This window comes from Cricetulus griseus (assembly GCF_003668045.3).
Source record: "Cricetulus griseus strain 17A/GY chromosome 1 unlocalized genomic scaffold, alternate assembly CriGri-PICRH-1.0 chr1_1, whole genome shotgun sequence".
Taxonomy (NCBI): domain Eukaryota; kingdom Metazoa; phylum Chordata; class Mammalia; order Rodentia; family Cricetidae; genus Cricetulus; species Cricetulus griseus.
The window spans coordinates 202,980,855-203,002,052 of NW_023276807.1; the positions used below are offsets into that span (position 1 = coordinate 202,980,855).

Here is a 21,198-nt window from a genome sequence, read left to right on the forward strand (position 1 = left end):
CTACTACATCCTTAGAGGATGAGACAGTATTTGCATATAGTAGACAGCCATTAAGTACTGTTGAGTGAATGATTGAATGAGCAGAAACAGGACCCTTGAGAAGCAAAATGGGATTGGGTAAATGTCAAGAGAGACATTATACTATAAAGTTCGACCATATTGACAGTAAGGAAACACTTGTGTTATTTATATTGAAGAATAAAACTTTAAAAGAATTTTAAAAGATACTGGTCCAGTTCCAGCTGTGGTGTCAGCAGAACTTTTGAGTGAAGTTTTTCTCTGGGCTTCTGGTTCCCAGGACTAAGGACCAAGGTTTGGAACTTGAAGCTCTTCTGTGCTCTCTGGGCAACTCTGTGACATTGTTTGGACCCTGGAACTTGTTATTCAAGAAAATTTGTAGAGAGAAATGAATCCCATTTCTTAATAGCTCATAAATGTCTTTTTAATTAAACGTAGCTCGAACAAGACATAAAACAATCTTAGGAATTAAATAATTCAAATGAGGAAAAATAAAACAGAGATGCTTCAGCAGCACAAAAATAAAATGCCAGAACCCCAAGTTCAATCGATCTGACAGCCACAGCCAAGTATTCATTCATTTATTCCAGAAAGAATCATCTAGCAACTACTGTGCAGCAGACATAGATCCAGGTGCTTGGGATACCTCAAGCAAGAAGAAAAATGAAAAGGAAAGAAAAGAAAATAAAAAAAGTTCCTGTTTTCTTGGAGGCGAGGAGAAAGACAGACAATGGCAGGCAGTGTCCAGCATGAGAGAAGCGCTCCTCGGGCTCAGGGAGAGTTGACTGCTGTGTAGAAATAAAATGGCAGGCGGAGAGTTGCAGTTTCAAAGTTTGAAATCACGTGCTATGAGCCTCAGGGGAGAAAGTGACTTGAGAATGCAGGTGTCCAGGAGATTAGTTTGCATTTGAGAGAGAAGGTTGCTCACGTACTAGGCACAGCTGTTTCAGTTTCCTCAATCACATCTCAGGCAGCATCTCTCACTGAACCCTACAGGTCACTGGTTGACTATATTGACTGTCCAGGAAGCCATAGGGATCCTCCTGTCTTTCTCAGCACTGGGATTTCCAATGCAAACTGACACTGGCAGCTTTTTATACTGATGTTGGCAACTGGAGGTCCTCATGCTGTATGCCATGCACTCTACTGATGGAGCCATCTCCCCACCCCTTATACATTGAAAGTGGAATTTGGCTTTTAGAATGAGAATCAAGTCTTGAACAATAAGCAGACCTGCTGACACGTTTGGTGGAAAATGGTCATGTTCTGGATAGATAATGAATCTGGAAGGCAGAGTCATCAAACTTTCCTGACAGATGGAATACAGGGAGTGAGAGAAATTGTGATGAATTATCTCCAGGTCTTTACCCTGAACAACTGGAAGGGTGAAGATTTTACTGATATTAAGAGGACAAAGGGCCTGAGGTGAAGTTCTGAACAGCAGTTCCGGGACACGCTGAGATGGGTAGGCACACCACCAAACCCTAATGTTGAATAGTCAGTTGGAGATGTAAGCCTGGAATTTGAGAGTGAACATGGTAGATAACTAAACCTGGGAATTATTTGTCTATAGTCATCTATATCACAAGAGACTACAGGAGCTCAGAAAGGATTGAGGGTAGAGAGATCAGAGGCAAGGACAAAGAACTAAGTCACAGACTAAGAAGCAGGAAGAGGCATAAGAATTAGCAGGGGTCACCAAGGAGGCTGGCATGAAGCTAGGACATGTAGACCACCAGAAGCCAAGAAGAATGCCAAGGGGCAACTGTTCATCCTGTGAGTTGAGGACAGGACAAGCTTCCCCTGTCACCCAGAGGAGTCAGCACTGAGACAGGGCTGCAGAGGAGTGGAGCGACAGTTCTCATGGCCCCCAGGATCACACCATCAGCCTCCTGACCTATAGAAGGGAGTGTCTCCCTCCAGCTGTCTGGCTTCTCAAGGCTCAGAGAAATGAGCTGGGTGGAAACAGCATTTTGAGCAACATAGCCGTGTTCCTCTGACCCTTCTGTGACACTAGTTACATTAAACCAGTTCTAAATAGCCCTTTGGGATCCCAAGTAGATAAGATTTCTTCCTCCTTTGTTTCATGTGCCACTCAGGACCTCTTGGATTCTTGCTGTTTTTATTAAGAATTCCTTATCCACCAATAAACAGCACACAGAGCCCATAGCCTCTGTGCTAATGGATTGCACTGTTATTTAAGGATGGTCTCAGGCAGCAGGATGGGCCAGTTATTGCACAGAGCCTCCACCTTGTTAATCACTTGCCAAATGCTCACCCTCCATTCCCGCTTCCTTCCCGGAAGCGCTATCCTTCCCCAAGGCTATTTTTGTAGCAAGGAGACTATGACAACATATGGAGGCCTCACGCTGCTCTCTCAGAGCACAACAAAGTCTTGTCTTGTCTTCAGCCAGCCACTTGGTGAATGCCACAGGCTTTGGGCAACTGTGATTTGTGGGACTGTACCAGAGAGCCACCGTGAAGACAGCAGCTGGTCTGAGGAACATACTGACCTGATGTTTCCCATTCATGATGAGCATGGAATTTTCTCCATTTGTCAAGCAGAGTTGGTTCTGTCAATCCCACAAATCCCTGGGCACATTCATATTTTTGCCTTGAACAAAGGCAATAGAATTCTAGAAGACCGGCATTCAGAGAGTGAATATGCAAGTTATTGTAGACTTTTAGCTTTAAATATGCTCTCTCTTTTCAATAAACACAAAAGAAAAGGAGAAGTTGTGATGAACTGTCAGCTTCTGGTTTAAAAACAGACTCATCTATAAGCAAAACATTATTACTCTTTGAGCAACAAACCAACTTGAGTAAACAATTGTCAGTCATTTATTATAGTGTTCTATACTGTCTCGGGATAGAGTATAGCGTGAGTTATAACAGAATCCCCAAACTAATTCATGTCATCATGGGAATCAGTTACAATAATTTCCAGCCAGGCTGGAAATTGAAAAGTTCATTTTGTGTTTGAATCCACTGCTGATGGCTGTTCCGGGAGAGCAGACACTTGGCAGCTTAATTTTTAAACGTTGAAGAAAAATCCCTCCCTGGACTGATCAAGTTCTTTTGGCTTTGGGGAACTTACTGCTTTTTAAAAATCTGACCATGTTCATGTTTCTTCACCTTAGGGCACAGAAGTGGTTTTGGCTCAACCCTCTGTGCTCACTAAGTGCTGAGGACATAGCTGATCGGATTTGTCGCTCTTGCCTCTCAGTGTTTATGGATCCCAGCGTACCAGTTCCTCTCACTTTCTGTTTCTTCCCTGTTATGAAAAATGGCCTTTATTGTAAAGCTATATGTGAATTCAATCAGATACTCTATGTAGAGTACTCAGGAGTGCCTGTCACAGTCATTGTCATTGTTGTGATACTATTGCTGCCACCTCTTCTCATCTGCACAGGGGAAATGTGATGGCGGTACCTCAGCTTGTGTTTCTCACTGGTATCCTCCACCCATCCCTAAAGCATCTCACCCTCCTCTGACTCTACTGAGGCTCAGTGCTAGAAGGGCCAGATGAGGAGCAGAAAGCTGGTCAGCTGCATATGTAGGAACACTCTTCATAGCCACCATCCATTGGGCCATATAAAGCAGCAGTGGTCAAGTGGCCAAGTGGCCCCTTGGGCAGGCCCAGCACTGCCCTTCATCTCCCTCCAGGAGGGCCACTCTTGCCTTCGGTGGCTGTCAATCACTTCTTTGATTGAGTGCATATCCTTTGCTTAGGGATTTCAAACTGGAACACTCAGGCCTCTCTGCTAGTTGCCTGCTACTTGTCTATCTCAATGAGATGTCCTGGGAGGGGAAGGTCAAGTGAACATGTGAGTGAAGCCCACATACACTCACACTCTTGCTGCTGGTTCCTCATCCTACTGTGTCTGGCTTCTTGACAAGGATATTGAGAGACCTGACATTGTGCTATTGACTCTCCTTTAAAATAGCAGATCCTTGGGATTCTGCTTATTTTCAACAGACTGCATCTGGTCAGAAAGTCTACATGAATTGACAAATTGAAGTAAAATATTTGTATTTGATTGAAAATATATATAACTTAGGATTTGGTTTGCAGCATGTCTTCAGATCACTCTGCAGGCAAGTCATGGAAGGGTCACTCCTGTTATTGCTCGCCCAGGGGAATAAAGCCAAAATTTTAACCACTGCTGTTTTCTTAGACGTCTACACCCTACCTCCCCACTTTACCCCTAGCACTTGACAATTTTGTATTTGTTTTGTGGATTTCCATGCTCTACTCTAGTTTTGTGACTTCATTTTGCAAACGTGTAGTCAGTGTAGCCTGTGAAGTAAGTATCTTACCTATGTTTGAGATGGAAGGGGGCCTTGGAGACACTGATGGTTTCTCAGACAATCCTGTGTGGGACCCTCCCACTGGGGATGCCTGTCCCTGGTGGAAAAAGCCCTCTCCCACATACATGTCTTGGCTTCACTGTGGAAAAGCTGCTGTGTTGTTTGCAGACTTTCCGTTTTTCATTAGCAGTCTGGTGGTGACAGCGAGCACTAGCTATTTGCTCCTGTCACTGCTCACAGGAATGGTGCTGAGTGTTCAGAGGTAGCACAAGGCTTTGGAGGTGGCAGGAACCTCACCAGCATGCCCTCAGCTCCAGCTGTCAATTGTCACAGCAGCAGGTCATGCCTCTAAGAATGAGGATATCACTGATTAGTGTGCCTGGTGCACTGGACAGGCTGTGGGTGAAAATGCCAGGGTGTGTCTGCACCAATTTCTCAACAATTACATTTTTGGCTGCCTACTGACTTCTTCCACACAGGGGACTTTTTGTCTCCATTACAAAGGATTCCCTCTTCATAATAGGGAATAGGAAATAGGGATTCTTGCAGGTTTCTTCTCCACATCTGGAACTTCCTTCCACCCCTGCTCTCTCATTTCACCCCTCTGCACTCTTTCAGTCTTTGTGAATAAAGCCTCCATTTTTTTTTTATTTCCTGAGACTTTCATCTCCTCAGACAACAATCTGTTCAAAAGAAAATGCATGTCGAGGGACTCCCCTTCCCTGAGGGCTTGAACTCCCAGCCTCTGGTTGCTTTCTCTCCTATGAAATGGGGCCTGAAGTATTATTCACCTCACAGAGTTATCTTTAGTATGAACAAGACTGTGTATAGGGCTTGGTTGATGGCTCAGTGGGTAGAACACTTGTCGTGCAGGTGTGAGAACCTGACCTTGAATCCCTGCAACCCATGTAAGGCTGAGAGCAGTAGCAAGTATCTGTACTCTCAGTGCTCATGAGTCAAGGTGAAGGATGGAGACAGGGGGATCCCTGCAGCCTCCAGGTCTAGCCAGCCTGGCAGACACAGTGATGAATGAAAGAGATGCCCTGTCTCAAGGTGGAAGATAAGGACTGGCATCTGAGCTTGTCTTCGGACCTTCACACAGTGCCAGTTCTCCCTGTCTCTGACTTCCTGTCTACCTATCCCATACACACACAAGAAACAATGCATGTAAAGTACTCAAAGTAATGCCAGGTGTGCCACAGTCACCCAACCAAGGCCCCATCACCTCCAGTCTCTCTTTCATCACTAGCATCCCCAGGAAGACACTGGGTCTATAAACAAGATCCTCCTGTGTGTTTGATCTCATCATTTCTTAGAACCTACAGATCAGGACCCATCTCTCCTCGGAACCACGTCCAATGTGCTACCGATTTCTGCTTTTTGTTTTTTTCTTTCAGCACTTGGCATCCAATCCAGCGAGACCATGTATTAGGCAAACACTACCACTAAGTGGCACCCAAAATTCCCTCCCCCATTTAGGGATAGGATCTCCCTAAGTTACTCAGGCTAGACTTGAACTCATTCTAATTTAGGATAGCCTTGAACTTGTAATCTTCCTGCTTCAGCCTCCATGGTAGCTGTATCATCAGGCTTAGGTTTCCTTCTATAGAATAGTCTTTTTATAGACAGGTCTTTTGTGCTTTATTTTTTGGCACGTTTCACTACACTCACCCATTGGCTGTGTGAACTTTTGAAAGCATTATTATAGAGGTTCTTGCATTTAATCCATAGCAAAGCCCTGCAGGACACCAACTCTTCCTTCTCCATTTTCATTTGAAAACCTTCCAGGTCAGAAAGACTGTGTGTTGGGCTTAACACAACCATAAGAGGCTAGCCCAGTTCCCAAACCCAAGTCTTCTGACTCCAAGTCCAGTATAGCTTGGTTTTGGTTTTCTATGTGGGGCTGTGTGTGTGTGTGTGTGTGTGTGTGTGTGTGTGTGTGTGTGTACGTGTACAATAGCCTTTAATTTTCTGAGATTTTTACCAAGAAGTCAACAAGTTCTAAACTCCCCAAATGGTAGATATTTCTTTAAATGTGTGTGTCTGGTCTCCCCCAGGTTAGGCCTTCTGTCTCCTCTCTGACATCTCACTAAGCGCAGAGCCAAAGGTCACGATAATGCTGATGAAGCTTTATTGAGGTGGATAGTCACCCTGCAGGAGGAAGTACAATACAAGGGCACCCTGTCCAGTGAGAGCATGTCCTTTGGGATTAAACGGCAGTGTGTGTGTGTGTGTGTGTGTGTGTGTGTGTGTGTGTGTGTGTGGGTGGGTGCTGCCCTCACCCTCCAGTCACCTTGGCAATGCCTCTCCAGAGAGACTCCTTTCTGTTCCATAAGGCATATAATGTCAAAGGCCTGACCTTGTCCTCAGGCCCCCAAGCAAGCCCTTAACCCTGTGACACCTCCCTGCCCCCTGTCCAACCTTTGCTTTTCTTGGCTCACTCATTTCTCCTCCTCAACATCCCTGAGTTTGAGAAACAACTGCAGGAAAGGGAACATACAGGAGTGTGAGCTCCAGAAATACTTACCCTAATTGGGGAGCTCATGCAGTAGACTTGTGCTTGGTGGAAGTCAACACCAACAGTGAACTTTCCTTGTCAGCACAGTTGACAAAAAGTGTAAGTCTCACACCATTGACTGGCTGCGAGCTCAAAGCAGTGCTTTTCACTGTCACCATGTCACTGAGCCAGATGCCAGAGCATGATCATCCTCTATGGAAATACCAGATCTGAGCTGGGGAGTCTTCTACCAGTCCCGGTGACCTATTCAGAATATGCTGGAAAGGTTTGGGAATGTGCTTAATCACTTTAATTCTCAGTTAGGCTAGCCGTCAGGAATTAGTGTGCTCTTGGGAGTTTTGTGGTGTTAAAGACACTGGAGACATATATGCAGTCAAATATCCCAGGTATGTTTAAACCTTCAGTTCCTGCCGCGTCTGTGTGTGCCATCAAAGAATGTTTTGTTAAGGAGGTCAGAAGGATTCGATTTCTTCTTGTCTGCTGAGAGAAGAGTGGAAAACTACTTCCTTTAGATTTGAAAGAGAATTAATCACAGGCTTTTGTTTATTCTCTCTCTCTCTCTCTCTCTCTCTCTCTCTCTCTCTCTTTTCACTTTCAGCCTAGAGAACAGGGGCCTTTGTACCAAAGGACAGAAGTAAAGAGCGACTTAATGGAGGTCTTGGAGGCTGCTTTACATTGAGCTGGCAGCATGGTGGGGCCAGGAGGTACCATGGGGACAAATGTTCCTGGTGGCAGCTGGCAGGAAGCAGAGCAAGGTCATTTGTGTGACCTGGAAACTTGAGAGCTAACTACTGGGAAGTGCATTTGACTCCCAGCCATAAGTTAAGGCAAAGTACAACTTCTGTGTGAGGAAACTTTGTCATTTTGCAAGGGAGAAAGAGACCAAGATGAGTATTTTGTCACAGACTTGTAAACACAACTCTTCTAAGAAAGGAACATCTCAGATGTTGCAAGGGATGCCATAGTTGTAATAAATTGTACTTCATGTATTAATTGCTGATTGATAATAGGTAACTTTTATTGGGCACCTACTAGGTACAAGGCATTTGCCTACACAATCTGCATCAAGTTCACCATTTTATTGAACGGCTAGGCATTGTCTTTAATTGTCACACCAGGAGGGAAGAAGATAGGATTAGCCTCACAACTGATAACTGGAGGAAGCAGACTTGGGCAGATAGCATTCAAGTCTGTGAGTTCATCCCTTCCATCTGTCTGCCACCATACAGGCTACTTAATAATGGCACTGGGTGATAACATCCAACTTCAGTTCCAGGGGACTCTTAAGTTTGTAAAAGTGTAGTGTGCTCATGAATGCAATTCAGACCTTGAATTGAATGTGTGAATATTGCTGCAGGAATTGTGACAGGCAAGATGACTTTTAACAGGGTATGAGCAAGATGACAAAGAGTTACGGATAGCCATGGTGTCTACTGTAATGTTAATGAATCTTTCCACATGAGACTATGGTGGCACTTGGTGTGTATGTACCACAGTTGATGAAATGTTCACTCCAACTGATACCTAAGGATATCTCTGTGTGTGAGAGTACATGTGTGTGTATGTGTGTGCAGATGCACATGTGTAGGGAAGCTAAAAATGAACCTTGGGGTCGTTCATCAGGTGTTGTCCACCTTAGTTTCTGAGATGGAGTCTTAGTTAACTAGAGTGGCTCACCAGTTGTCTCCAGAGATGTTCCTGTCTCCTCCTCTCCAGAGCTGGGATTACAAGCACATCACCATGCCTGGATTTTTGGGGATCAAACTTGGATCCTTGTACATTTTACCAATCACTTCTTTAGTCTTTCCTGAGCTTTTTAATGTGACATTCCATTTAATGGATACCAAGGTTAGTGACTCTACAGTACAGATTTATTGCTTTAAAGTTATTTCTGGTACAGCTTTTAAAATTGTGCTGGGCGTTGGTTGCACACGCCTTTAAGCCCAGCACTCGGGAGGCAGAGGCAGGTGGATCTCTGTGAGTTCGAGGCCAGTCTGGTCTCCAGAGCGAGTGCCAGGATAGGCTCCAAAGTTACACAGAGAAACACTGTCTCGAAAAACCAAAAAGTAATTATTAACGAGCTGATGAAGTGAGTTTCATCCCTAGGATCCACGGGGTCGGATTAGAGAACTAACTCCTAATTTGTCCTTTGAACTCCATGCCTGAATGTTTCTGGCGGGCTGCCCAGGTGGTTTAGAAGGCTCAGCACTTGCTACTCCTCTAGCAAGAAGTTTTATTGAAAGGGAGAACAGAGTCAAGCGTTGGTTGCACANTAAATAAATAAATAAATAAATAAATAAATAAATAAATAGATAGATATTGCACAAAATGGGTGCAAAGTTATATAAACTATAAGACCTGAGGGTTTAGGGAGAAAAAGTGCAAACTTGTGCTACCCCACCCTGGCTGCACAAACATGAGAATGACAGTTTCTCCTTTCAGGAACTACCCAGCATTCAACTTTTGCAACACATATTTTACAGAGATTTATGAATGGCTCCTTATGTTATCTTAATTAAAAAGAGCATAACAATCCTCTTTGGAAAAAAAACCTTAAACCCTGTTTTTAAGAAAGCACAAGACATGAAATTTATGCATATTGAATTTTTTTCTTCCACTAAAAATAAATATGACACTCTGCTGGGGAATACATTTGAATTGTGAAAATATAACTGTCAACATTAGAGATGCAATGAAGTATTAAAAAGAGCTTTCATTTTGTTTTGGATCTTTTAGCAAAATGCCAAAAGAAAAAAAAGTCATCAAAGGCATCCTTGCTCATAAGTCCTTTTAAGCCCTTCTACTTGAGTTTGGCAGTCCAAAGAATATGGCTATGAGTTTTGACTGTTAGAAGTATTATATCGTGGGGCTGAGAGGTATCTCAATGGTTAAAGCACTAGCTGTTCTTCCAGAGGACACAGGTTTGACTACCAGCATCTATATGGTGGCTCACAATAGTCTGTAACTCTGGGACATGGGATCTAATGTCCTCTTCTGACCTTTGAGGGCAACAGGTACCCACATGGTACATATATATAAAATATAGACATAAAACTTAGAGATTGAGTGAGAGTAATGTTCTTGTGTGCTTTGGATTACAGACCTTACCCCTCCCTGTTGTTGTGGTTCCTTCGAATGTTTTTAAAGAGTGGTATGTTTAGCTGTTCTCTCCCCATTTAACCACATTTCACATACATTTCATTTTTAAAGGAAAATCACCCTTCTTGCAGTTAAGGAATGGAAACTTGTTCAACTTGCCAAGCAAGGGTTCACCATCCTTGATACAAATTTTCCAAAAGACTGGAAATTCTACACAATTTATGATACTCTCAAACATATTTTCCAAGGTTTGATATTGAAGAAATAGATATTACATTCATTTGACCCTGTCTGACAAGAAATTACTTTTGGACATTCTTTCCAGCACATTTTCAACCTCTTCATATATTATTTGCATTTATTTTGTTTATGACTCTTCTGTGTAATTGATATACTGTCCACAGCATCATCAATGACAGAAGCCAAGGATAACCCATTGATAAATGCTTTTATAGGTATGAGGTCACTTAATTATCATTTTTTCAATGTTTTTTTAATTTGAATTAGAAACAAGATTATTTTACATGTCAATCCCAGTTCCCTCTCCCTCTCCTCCTCCCCTGCCACCCGCCTCCAACTAAAACCCTACCTATCACATATCCTTTCTGCTCCCCAGGGAGGTGAGGCCTTCCATGGGGGGGTCATCAGAGTCTATCATATCCTTTGGGACAGGGCCTAGGCCCACCCCCATTTGTCTTGGCTCAGGGAGTATCCCTCTATGTGGAACGGGCTCCCAAAGTCCACACCTTTGCTAGTATTAAGTACTGAACTACTACAGGAGGTCCCGTAGATTTTCGAGGTTTCCTCACTGAAACTCACATTCATGGTGTCTGGATCAGTCCCAGGCTGGTATCCCAGCTATCCGAGCTTCCCGTCGTTCAGGTCAGATGTTTCTGTGGGTTTTACCAGCCTGCTCTGGACCCCTTTGCTCATCAGTCCTTCTTCTTTGCAACTGGATTCCAGTTCAGTTCAGTGATTAGTTGTGGGTGTCTGCTTCTACTTCCACCAGCTGCTGGATGAAGGCTATAGGATGGCATATCAGTTAGTCATCAATCTCATTATCAGGGGAGGACATTTAAGGTAGCCGCTCCTCTGTTGCTTAGATTATTAGCTGGTGTCATCTTTGTAGATCTCCAAACATTTCCCTAGTGTCTGATTTCTCTGTAAACCTAAAATGTCCTTAATTATCATTTTAAGAAAAACTTATCCTTAAAAAAAATAGACGCTCCTACTGAGGATTCTGAAAGATTACATAACCCCAAGGTAATCGTTGTCGGCATAGATTTAGGCCTGGAAGACTCTGAAGCCTGAAGGCTTCCTAATATGTTATCATCTTTATTAAAATGTGTTCTTTGAAGAGTTTTCTGTGTTTGGCACAGAAAAGACGTAACAGCCAAGCCAGCTTTGAAGAGGTATGAACTGAATATTATTAGTGTGTAAATATTTACACAGCAAATAAGGCTACTGAAATAAAAATCACATATGTGTAGTATAGGACATAGTGCATATAATCTATTTTTTTTTTCCTGAAAATTGGGGGTGGATCTCAGGAGCTCCTTGAGATTAAAACCCAAGGACTTAGGAAAACAGCTTGGTTGAAAGGACTTGTTGGGTGTGTGGTTTACTCTATTACGAGGTTCTCTTGAGGGAGTGTCGTAAGTTGTAGCGCTTTCAGGATTGCTTCCTGTGTTGGTAGGACAGAACAGCATTGTGGCTCATTAGCCACCAGCCACATGTAACCACAGTTAATATAGCTGAAGAATGGAGCTTTTAAATTTTAAGTAGCTGACATTTAAACAGCCACACGTGGCTAGTGGACACCCGTATTGAACAGCACAAGGCATAGAAGGAAACAGGAAAGTTGACTAATGAACCTGACCTGAGCATAGAAAGAATCCTTCATTAGAGCTCACAGGAGGACCTTTACGGAGACACGAGGAAGCCAGGGGGCAGCTGGAAGAGGACTGGCCTCATGGCTGCGTCAGAGAAACAATAGGTAGATGGATCAATGCAATGTTTGTAAGCAGTTAATATTTAATCCATGTACACATGGGTACAGGAAGACAGTTGGTATGGCTGGACTAGAGTGAGCAAGGGGAAGAGTGAAAAGTGGGACCAAGCAGGAGAATTCATCAAGTACAGGAGTACTAGGAGCTGTGCAAGCCATGTGAAACTTGGGATTGTAAGTGTGATGATAAGCCTTTAGAGGGTGCTAGAGGGGACGTGGAAAATGTGATTGAACTGTGTAAATGACCACTTAAATACATTCCAGAGGAGGCCAGTGAAAGAGTTAGAGGACCTGTGAGTTCAAGTTGTTGCTGTTGCCTGGTGCAATGATGGCTGAGACCAGAAGAACAGTGCTGGCTGTGGGGCCTAGTGGTTAAAGTCCAGAGAGCGGTTTTGAAGGCAGTTGACAAGATTTGTGGTTGGATGAGCTATACTGTGTGGGAGAAAGAAGGAAGTTGGGGGTGACTCTAATTATTTTTCTGAATTGAGTGATATTTTTTTTATTGAGATAGAAACATTGAGTGAGTACCCAAGGTCATGCTTTGAGCACATTAAATCAGTTTCCTATTGGACATTTGGGGTGGGGGTGGAGCTGCCAAGCAATCGGCTGAAGATGTAACCCTGGCCTTGTCTCCTGATGTGGTGAGCCATTATTTAAGGTCTTGAAGGGAAGGGAGGATCCAGAGGAGAAAAAGGAGGTCAATGACAAGAGAATTGAGAGGGCCATAGAGGTCCTGGGAGTAGGAAGCCAGAGGCTCCCTTTGGAGGAAGCAAATCAATCTTTGGGAGGAACAAGCTCTCCTGGACATGATGTTATTAAACCTGAAAGCATAGACCAGCACAGTGCAGTACAGAGCCTGGAGGCAACCGTACATTCAAGGGCATCAGTGTGGTTCTGAGGGAGGGTTGGCGAAGGAGAACTCCAGGCTCAGTGAAGTACTGACAGGGCTACAGGGTACAGTCACACAACAGGATGACTTTGTCACAGGGTAAGTCAGTTGTTGCCTGCTCCTTGTATGTGAAGATATTTGGGGACTATTTAATCAGACTTCATGCCTTGGGGTTAAATAACAGAGTGGGAAGTGTTGACTTAAATTGTTTTCTCAAGCCAGCATAAATGTCAGGATTTAGAAGAAATGTATGCTGAAAAAAAGATTGGTTTACTTTAGAAAGGGGAACTTTTGTCTACTTTTTCTCATTTGCCTGTGAGTATTTGTCAGACATAATCACCTTGCCTGCATTTGCATAAATGCAAGATTTCCATCTACATGTCACATTCTTTTTTTAAAAAAAAATATTAAAATAGCCAGGTTTGATCTGTTTGGTATTTATTTCTAGTCCATTTAAGTTTTTAACTTATTCAAATGTTTGCTTTAAAAAGCAAGTTTGTTTGTTTGCTTGGTTTTTTTTTTTTTTTTTTTTTTTTACTGTTGTTACTGACTTATAATGTGCCAATAGGGAGATATAAAGGGGTCGGAGAACATTTACTTGAATGATTATTCTAGAGATAATCCCCCTCCTGGATTTCCTTGTTCACTGATTTTCACCTGACCAAGTCAAAAGGACAACAAACACCGAAACTTAAACCTATCAGATTCACCTAATAGAAACTCTGATCTGGTGGGGGAGGGAGTCCTGGGGGGATACTTAGGCAGGGAACATGCTCACTCTGCAAGCAAGAGGCCCCAATTCCAATCCCTAGTACCTCTCCCCCCCCCCCCCCCCCCGCGCCACACACACACACAAAGTGCAGGAGTTCTAGAAAGATGGCTGAATAGTTAAAAGCACTTGCTGCTAAAGATCTGGGTTCTGTCTCCAGCACTCAGGTGGCTCGCAAACACTGTAACTCCAGCTCCAGGGAACCCTGTGCCTTCTTCTGACTTCCATGGGCACCCAAACACATGTGGTGCTCTCTCTCTCTCTCTCTCTCTCTCTCTCTCTCTCTCTCTCTCTTCTCTCTCTCTTGTTTGGCTTTTTTTTTTTTTTTTGAGACAGGGTTTCTCTGTGTAGTTTTGGAGCCTGTCTTATCACTTGCTCTGTAGACATGACTGGTCTTGAACTCATAGAGATCTGCCTGTCTCTGCCTCCCAAGTTCTGGGATTGAAGGCATGCACCACCACCATCTAGCTTTGGTCATTGTTTTTCAACACAGCAATAGAAAGCTAACTAATATAGAAGTGTTATTCTTTTTTAAAAATAAATGAACCTTTATACCATTTATATATATATATATATAAAAGCAACAATTTTCTGGGCGGTGGTGGCACATGCCTTTAATCCCAGCACTGGGAGGCAGAGGCAGATGGATCTTTGTGAGTTTGAGACCAGCCTGGTCTACAAGCAATAATTCCTCACCACATTTCAATCCCAGTATCACAACCATTGGCCACAAAACATTCATTCATCCATTGAAAGTATTAAGTGTACCCCCAGCCTGTTTCTGAACTGTCAGTAATAGTTGCCTAAACAGGTACAATTAGATTTATTCCCATGAGTCCTGTTGGTGAAAGAGAATTCCTATGTCATTGGCCAGTAATTTCTCCTCTCTGCTGTAGTGGTCACAGTGACCCCATTGTTGAAGGTCTCCAGGCATTAATAGTCAGTGTCAGATCAGACATTAATAGTCAGTGTCAGATCAGACATTGATAGTCAGTGTCAGATCAGGCATGAGTAGTCAGTGTCAGATCACACTACAATTTTAGCTCGTGGGTGAGTGGTAGGGAACAGGCTTTCTCTTCTTAGTCTTGTGCTCAAGCTGCCTCTTCACCCAAACACCCCTTACCCCAGCTCCTAACTGCTTTTGCCATCTGAGAAGCCAAATGATGTTGAAGACAACTCAAGAGGAGGTCTCTCCTATGATAGTGCAGTCAGCCCTGGTGCAATTCCTTCACCAATATGAGCTCTGATCGTCCCTATGAAGTGCTTATTCGATCCTCTTACTTCCCCTCTCAGGGGCATAATCCAGTTCTCCACCAGATCCAGGAAGCCACGGACCCTGGCTCACAGGCTGGCATCTGAGCATTTCAAGTTTTTCACTTGCCTCTTTAGGAGTTTACAACCCTGCACACGGACTGAATGCTTTTCTTCAAATGTTAACACCCTGATTTTTGGGTATTCACAGAAGTTCCCTAGCTTACGATGACCCTTGCCACAGATTTTCTTTGCCATTAATTTCACTTTGAGGTTTAAGAAATCCTGTTGATAGGGAGGAATAACCCAAGAGATCTGGGGTGAGCTCAGATTGTCCTAAACTTTTTGGCCTTTCTCCTGGTTTAGGATTCCTTGAGAGCTACTGCCACAGGATAACTGGGGTTTGAAGCTCCTTCGGCCACTCATAGAGGGGCACTCCTGATTAGGGAATCTACCATCTTACTGTTTATTGTAAAGCTCAAAGTAAGAAAGGAGGGGCAGGCGCTAACTTACCAGTGTTACTGGGACACAGCCACTGTACCAGAGGTCAACGCTGCGTTACTCATCTTGTGAAATAAGGTCTCAGCTTCTCTCACTTGGCAGGTTCAATCAGCGTTTAACAGATTTTCTTTGTAAGAGGCGTACACTCATGCTTTCCAAGGACAAGTGAATGCTTTGGGACTGAATGGATAGGATATTAGAATTTAAACACACTGAAGAAGCAGTGGTTTTAATGAATTCGCTAGTTAATATATACTACCCACAAAAAATGAAAAAATGGGCTATTCTGAATAATTATTACTTATATGTAGTCACACTGATACCTTCTTATTCAGAGATTTCTGGGGTTGATGGCAAGCTCCTTATGAAGGAGTTATACACACACTCTCATACACACACAATCTCACCTCAATTATTTATCACCTCACCTAGTTTATTATCTGGCTCGATTTTATTTGTTCCTTGAAGGCGTCTCTTCCATTTGGAGGAGTCACCAAAGTTTCTGGTTAAACAAACCAACTCCTCGGCCATGCCCATTACACAGATGTCCGAGGACACCTGGCAGCTGCTGCTTTAGTGATTGCCGTCACCACCTGCCACATTACCCCTCGTGTCATTCGCCATGCTCCTCCTGGCCTCTGTCAGAAAGAAGCCAGAGATTCGCTGAGTCTGTTTCCACAGCCTCACACCACAGTTGTAGAAAGAAAACCAGAAGTGTGCCCCTCACCCTTTATCTCAATTCCTGCCCTGTGGTTAAACCTCTTACAAAGTATTTCCACCTCCTCAGTCCATCTGGAATTCTCCCGAAGGCCCTCGTTTCAATAGATTCTGGAGACTTCTGGCAGCTAATGCTTGCTTTTGCAGGTTTCCAGTCAGAGAATAAAAACGGTAAAGGAATGACAGACACGGTCAGATGTGAACCTTCCCATTCCTTCCTGTCTAAATGAGTAACAGTGACCTACCGGTGGAAGAATGGAGCTAACCAGAGTCCTTTGGGATTTTCTGGAGTAGTACGGAAACTCCACATTCTTCCGACCAACTTGTGGCTTGCTAGCACATTCCTCTCCAATGAGGTGGAGGAATCCTGGTGGCCAGGCTGGGATTTGTCGGCCTGGGGTGGGGAGCTGCTGTTTAAAAATACATTTAATTATATTCTTTTTCTGCTGTAACATTGATACCATTTTTAGCCCACTACAAATACTGTGATTTTCATTTAAATCACATCCATTATCTTATTGACCTAGTTTTTATTTGGTAATCAAAATGTTCTATTTCTAGATAGCTTAGCCTGGAATCTTTTTTTGGCCTTTAAAAGGTTATGAACCCTTTGTGCAGTTTTTTTTTCCCCTTCCATATCTGTGTACACATGAACTGCATCTGAATTCACATAGCAGAAAGTAGCATATTATTGTTTGCTGGAGGGTTTTCTTTGCTTAATCTCTTAAACTTCTTGGGGACAGAGTTAGCCATGGTACTTCACTTCTGTTCCCTTTACTTGGCCGCCAGACAGTGAGGGTTAAATCCTATTTCTGTTTAAAAAAAACAAAAAACAAAAATCAAACAAAAAAACTTGACATAGAGTGCCCGATTCTACTCTCTGCTTTCTCTTGTATCTGCTTTTTCAGGCTTCCCCCCTTCTTTCCTGTGCTGTGAGCCTCATAGAATCTCATAGAATCTCATGCTGAATCTCACATCCCTTTGGAGGCTTGGGAGATCCCAGGTATTTTAGACCTTTGCCACACCCCTTCCTGCCTCCCCTCTCCCTCCCTTCTCTAGCCCTGTAGAAATGCCCTGGAACTCTGTTCCATCAGCTCCCAGTCACTCATACCAGCCAGAGTCTTATTTTATTTTTTTTTTGGTTTTTCGAGACAGGGTTTTTCTGTGTAGCTTTGGAGCCTATCCTGGCAATGCTCTGTAGACCAGGATGGACTAGAACTCACAGAGATCCTCCTGCCTCTGCCTCCCGTGTACTGGGATTAAAGGTGTGCGCCACCAACGCCCGGCACCAGTCAGAGTCTTGGCACATTTCTGTGTTCTACCTTTTCTTTAAGTCTCTCTCTCTCTCTCTCTCTCTCTCTCTCTCTCTCTCTCTCTCTCTCCTCTCTCTTTAAGTATTTATTTTTATCTTAGGGTTAGGCAGCAGCATTTGCTGTGGCACACAGTGGAAGTCCGAGGATAACTTACAGGAATGTGTTCTCTTCTTCCACCATGTAGACCCCAAGGATTGAACTCAGGCTGTCCAACATGAGAGGAAGTGTGTTTACCCTTCAAGCCTCCTCCCTGGTCTGGTCCCAAAGCCTTTTCTTAATATTGTTTCTTACTGACTGTTGTGGAATACTATTTTAACAGGGCAAAGATGTGTTACATTTGTTTGTGCTGCAGAATATAACTTTGACTGTGTAAAGGTGGGATACTTTTGTTTATGCTGCATTTGTTTAGCATGGAAGGGCGTGTGTTTAATTATGTAAAGATGTGCCTTGCCTGCCTAAGGTACCTGACTGATCTAATAATAAGCTGTTGGCCCAATAGCTAGGCAGAGAAAGGATAGGCAGGGCTAGCAGGTAAAGAGAATAAAAAGGAGGAGAAATCTAGACTTGGAAGATGAGAGAAGAAGAGGGAGAAGGAGGAGAAGAGAATGAAGAGAAAGAAGGGAACGAGCCCAGGGCAAGAAGTCAGGCAGTCATCAGCCAGCCAGACCTGAGAAGCAGTGAAAGTAAGATATGCAGAAGTAAGAAAAGAAAAAGCTCTGAGGCAAAAGGTAGATAAAGAGAAACAGGTTAATTTAACTTAAAAGAGCTAGCCAGAAACATGCCTAAGCTAGGCCGAGCATTCATAACTAATAAGAAGTCTCCATGCCAAGATTTGGGAACTGGTTGGTGGCCCAAAAGAAAAGGCCTGAAACAACTGCCCTTCTTGATTCAGGAAGGTAGTTTGTGCTTCCTCGTAGGGCAATGAGTTGAATCTGAAATGCTTAGGGCCCAGAAAGAGCCACATTGTGTTTTGTGGCACTGAAACTGATTCTCCTTAAGATCCCAAGATGCATTAGCAGCAGAATCAAGTTCCCCACCTCATTGCTTGACACCTCTTGGGATCCATATCTTACCACTCTTCTTAGCTAGAAATTCCTGTGGATGCTGTATCTGGCTTCTTGCAGAGTTTCCTTCTGTCAATCACCATTAGCTGTATCAAACACAGGCTTGAAAGTGTTTTCTTTAAATGGTGGGAGTGTTATGAATTCATTTAATCTCAACACCCCCCCCAAGAGGCAGATGCAGGAGGATCTCTGCCAGTCAGAGGCCTAACTCATCTATATAATGAGTACCAAGCCAGCCAGAGCTATAAAGTGAGGCCCTTTCTCAATACAAAACAAAAGACAGTGCTGAGAAATGATGGAACTGTGTGTGTCATTTTACTGTGCAAAGACACAGGAGATGAAGTTAAGAGCCCCTCACCCAGTGGTTGGGAATTTTCCCAGGAATGGTATTTTGCTCCAGGTCATTTCTGTTGATGTTTTCATTCCTGAGAAGGGGTAGATGACGAGGACATGGACTATTCAAGCTAGAGTTCCTTCCTGCCTGCCTGGAGTCTCCCTTTAATCAGGAAACCACAGTCAAAGCTGTGTCCTGAACTCTCCCCAGCATGTCAGCTTGGCCAGGAAGGACAGGGAATTCCTACTGGTAGTAGCCCCTAGGGAGTTGGGGAGTAATTTGAGGTCAGATCCATCTTCACAAGGATACATTTGGGCCCTTGGGGACTGCCCTTTAGTTTTCTGAGTTCTTCCTGGTTTAACAGACAAAACCCAAGGCATGGATTCCCTTGGGTCAGTGTTTTCACACCGTGGGTTTTTTATGATCAAACAAAACCAAAACCATGCTTTTTGGAGGTTTTGTTGATATTTTAATTTTTCATGTTTTTAATTTTTGATACAGGATCTTACTATCTAACTATGGCTTGCTTAGAACTCCTTGTATAGACCAAGTTAGCTTCTGGCTTGCAGAAGCTCGCCTTTCCTTCAAGTACTGAGATTAAAGGCAAACACCACCAAAACCCACTAAAAAAAAAACAAACAAAAAAACATGTTTGGAGGTTGGAGCGATGGCTCAGAAATTCAGAGCACTGCTATTGTAGAGAACCTGCATTTGATTCCCAGCACACACACGGTGGCTCACAACTGTCTGTAACTCCAGTTCCAGAGGATCTGACACCCTCTTCTGACCTCAGACCAGGCACACATGTAGTGCACATATATACATGTAAGCTAAACATTCCTAAACGAAAAATACATTACATTTATCATATTTTTAATTGAATAGGCTCAACTCGATGTTAGCTTTTATCTTGAAATAAGGGTATTAAAAACAGCAATGCTAAATGGTCACATCACAAGCCTTTCACACAAGAAAAAAATAGCTCAGTATCAGTAGGAGGACAATTCCACCTTAAGTCCCTGTCAGGTCAATTTCCAGGGAGAGTGCAGAAGGATGAATGAAGGAGGTGATATGTAGCTTTGGGTGCAGGTTTAGTTGTGCTCAGCAGGGGATATTCATTGTTATTGTCTCTTGGGGAGTCATAGAGCCAGAATGCTGGGTATAAATCCGGCCTTGGCACCTCCATAGCTACGTGGAACTGAGCAGTTTATTCTTTCACTCTCTTCCTCACTTTCATTGTTTGTGTCTTTCTTCCTAGTACCGCCAATCAAGCCCAGGGCCCTATGCATGCTGTAAGTCGCCCCAGCCCCTTGTCATGTCTGCATAGGTTTGTTTTGATGAGGCGAGGAGTCGATACAAGTAAAGTACTTTTAAAAGAGTGTTTGGCATTTAGTGATCAATACTAAATATTACTACAATATGATTGAAGTTAGTTTGTGGCTGAATGGAAGCATGAGGAAGAATCAGACAGGCAGAATGGGTCATATTCTTCTGTTTTCTTTGGGCTTGGTTTGCTTGTTTTTAGAAGCAGGTTCTCTTGATCCCAGACTGCGCTAGAACTAATTGTGTATTCAAGACCGGCCTTAAATTCCTAAACTTGCCTCCATCTCCTCAGTGCTGGAACGATAGGCCTGTGCCAGCAAGCCTGGCTTAGAGTTTTGTCCTTTAAACGTTATCGTTGAATTCAGCTATCCACTAACCTTCGGCTCCTCTCCTTACCCTCCATCTTTTCACTAAATCACACCATCTTTCCCTGGTTGTTTTCACTCTGTTGCATATTCCCTGGTCACATATGGAGGGACACTTTGAAGCTCCCGGCAAAGCTTCTCTCTTCAGGTTACACCTACAGAGAGGCTCTGTCTGTGGTGTGTGGTCCTGGCCGGGCTTCTCTGCTAGAAGTCCACTCTCTGACCTTTGCTCCTTGAGTTTGGACTTCGGGTTGTGTGGTGGGTACAGTAGCCCTGTCACTCCTAACACACCATATGTGACCCCGTCTATTGGGTGCTGGGTGCTGATGATGCACACACACAGCTGACCTCTAAAATAGGCAAGAAGAGGGAAACTGAAGTGAGCTTCCTGAGTGCCTTTCCAAGCTCAAAAGGCAAAAAGTAACCAGATTTTTCCCTCATTTCTCCTTCTCTGGAGAACCAGTGAGTTTATAGTGGAAGTCAATGGCAGCTTGACTGGTACTCAGGATGCCTTCAGGAGGAATGGGTGCATCCCATCGTTAGACGCTTCCAGTACCTGCACTGGGATTACTTCAGTTTCCTCCCCAGTCTTACAGTGACAAACTGCATTTAGTGTAGACCATTAAAACAGTCCAGGCATCTTAGGTACTACAGCTTTGCCACTGCGACAATGCAGTCTATCCTCCCTCTACAGTTGCTAGCCCACCAAAACTTTTCT

General features: G+C 43.6%; 1 protein-coding gene and 1 long non-coding RNA gene across 5 annotated transcripts in view; one reads left to right on the top strand and one right to left on the bottom strand.

Moving 5' to 3' along the window:
- Samd4a (sterile alpha motif domain containing 4A) overlaps positions 1 to 21,198 on the top strand; it is a 215,980-nt gene that overhangs the window by 68,344 nt on the left and 126,438 nt on the right. The gene's annotated exons all lie outside the window — the stretch shown is intronic.
- On the bottom strand, positions 10,910 to 16,316 carry LOC103161390. Of its 2 annotated transcripts, none has more exons than XR_003479389.2 (4): positions 16,131 to 16,316; positions 15,793 to 16,002; positions 15,377 to 15,544; positions 10,910 to 10,969 (listed from the first exon to the last, which is right to left on the bottom strand). It is a non-coding gene; the product is annotated as an uncharacterized LOC103161390 (long non-coding RNA). The 2 variants fall into 2 exon arrangements; XR_003479390.2 differs by having other exon boundaries at positions 16,092 to 16,316.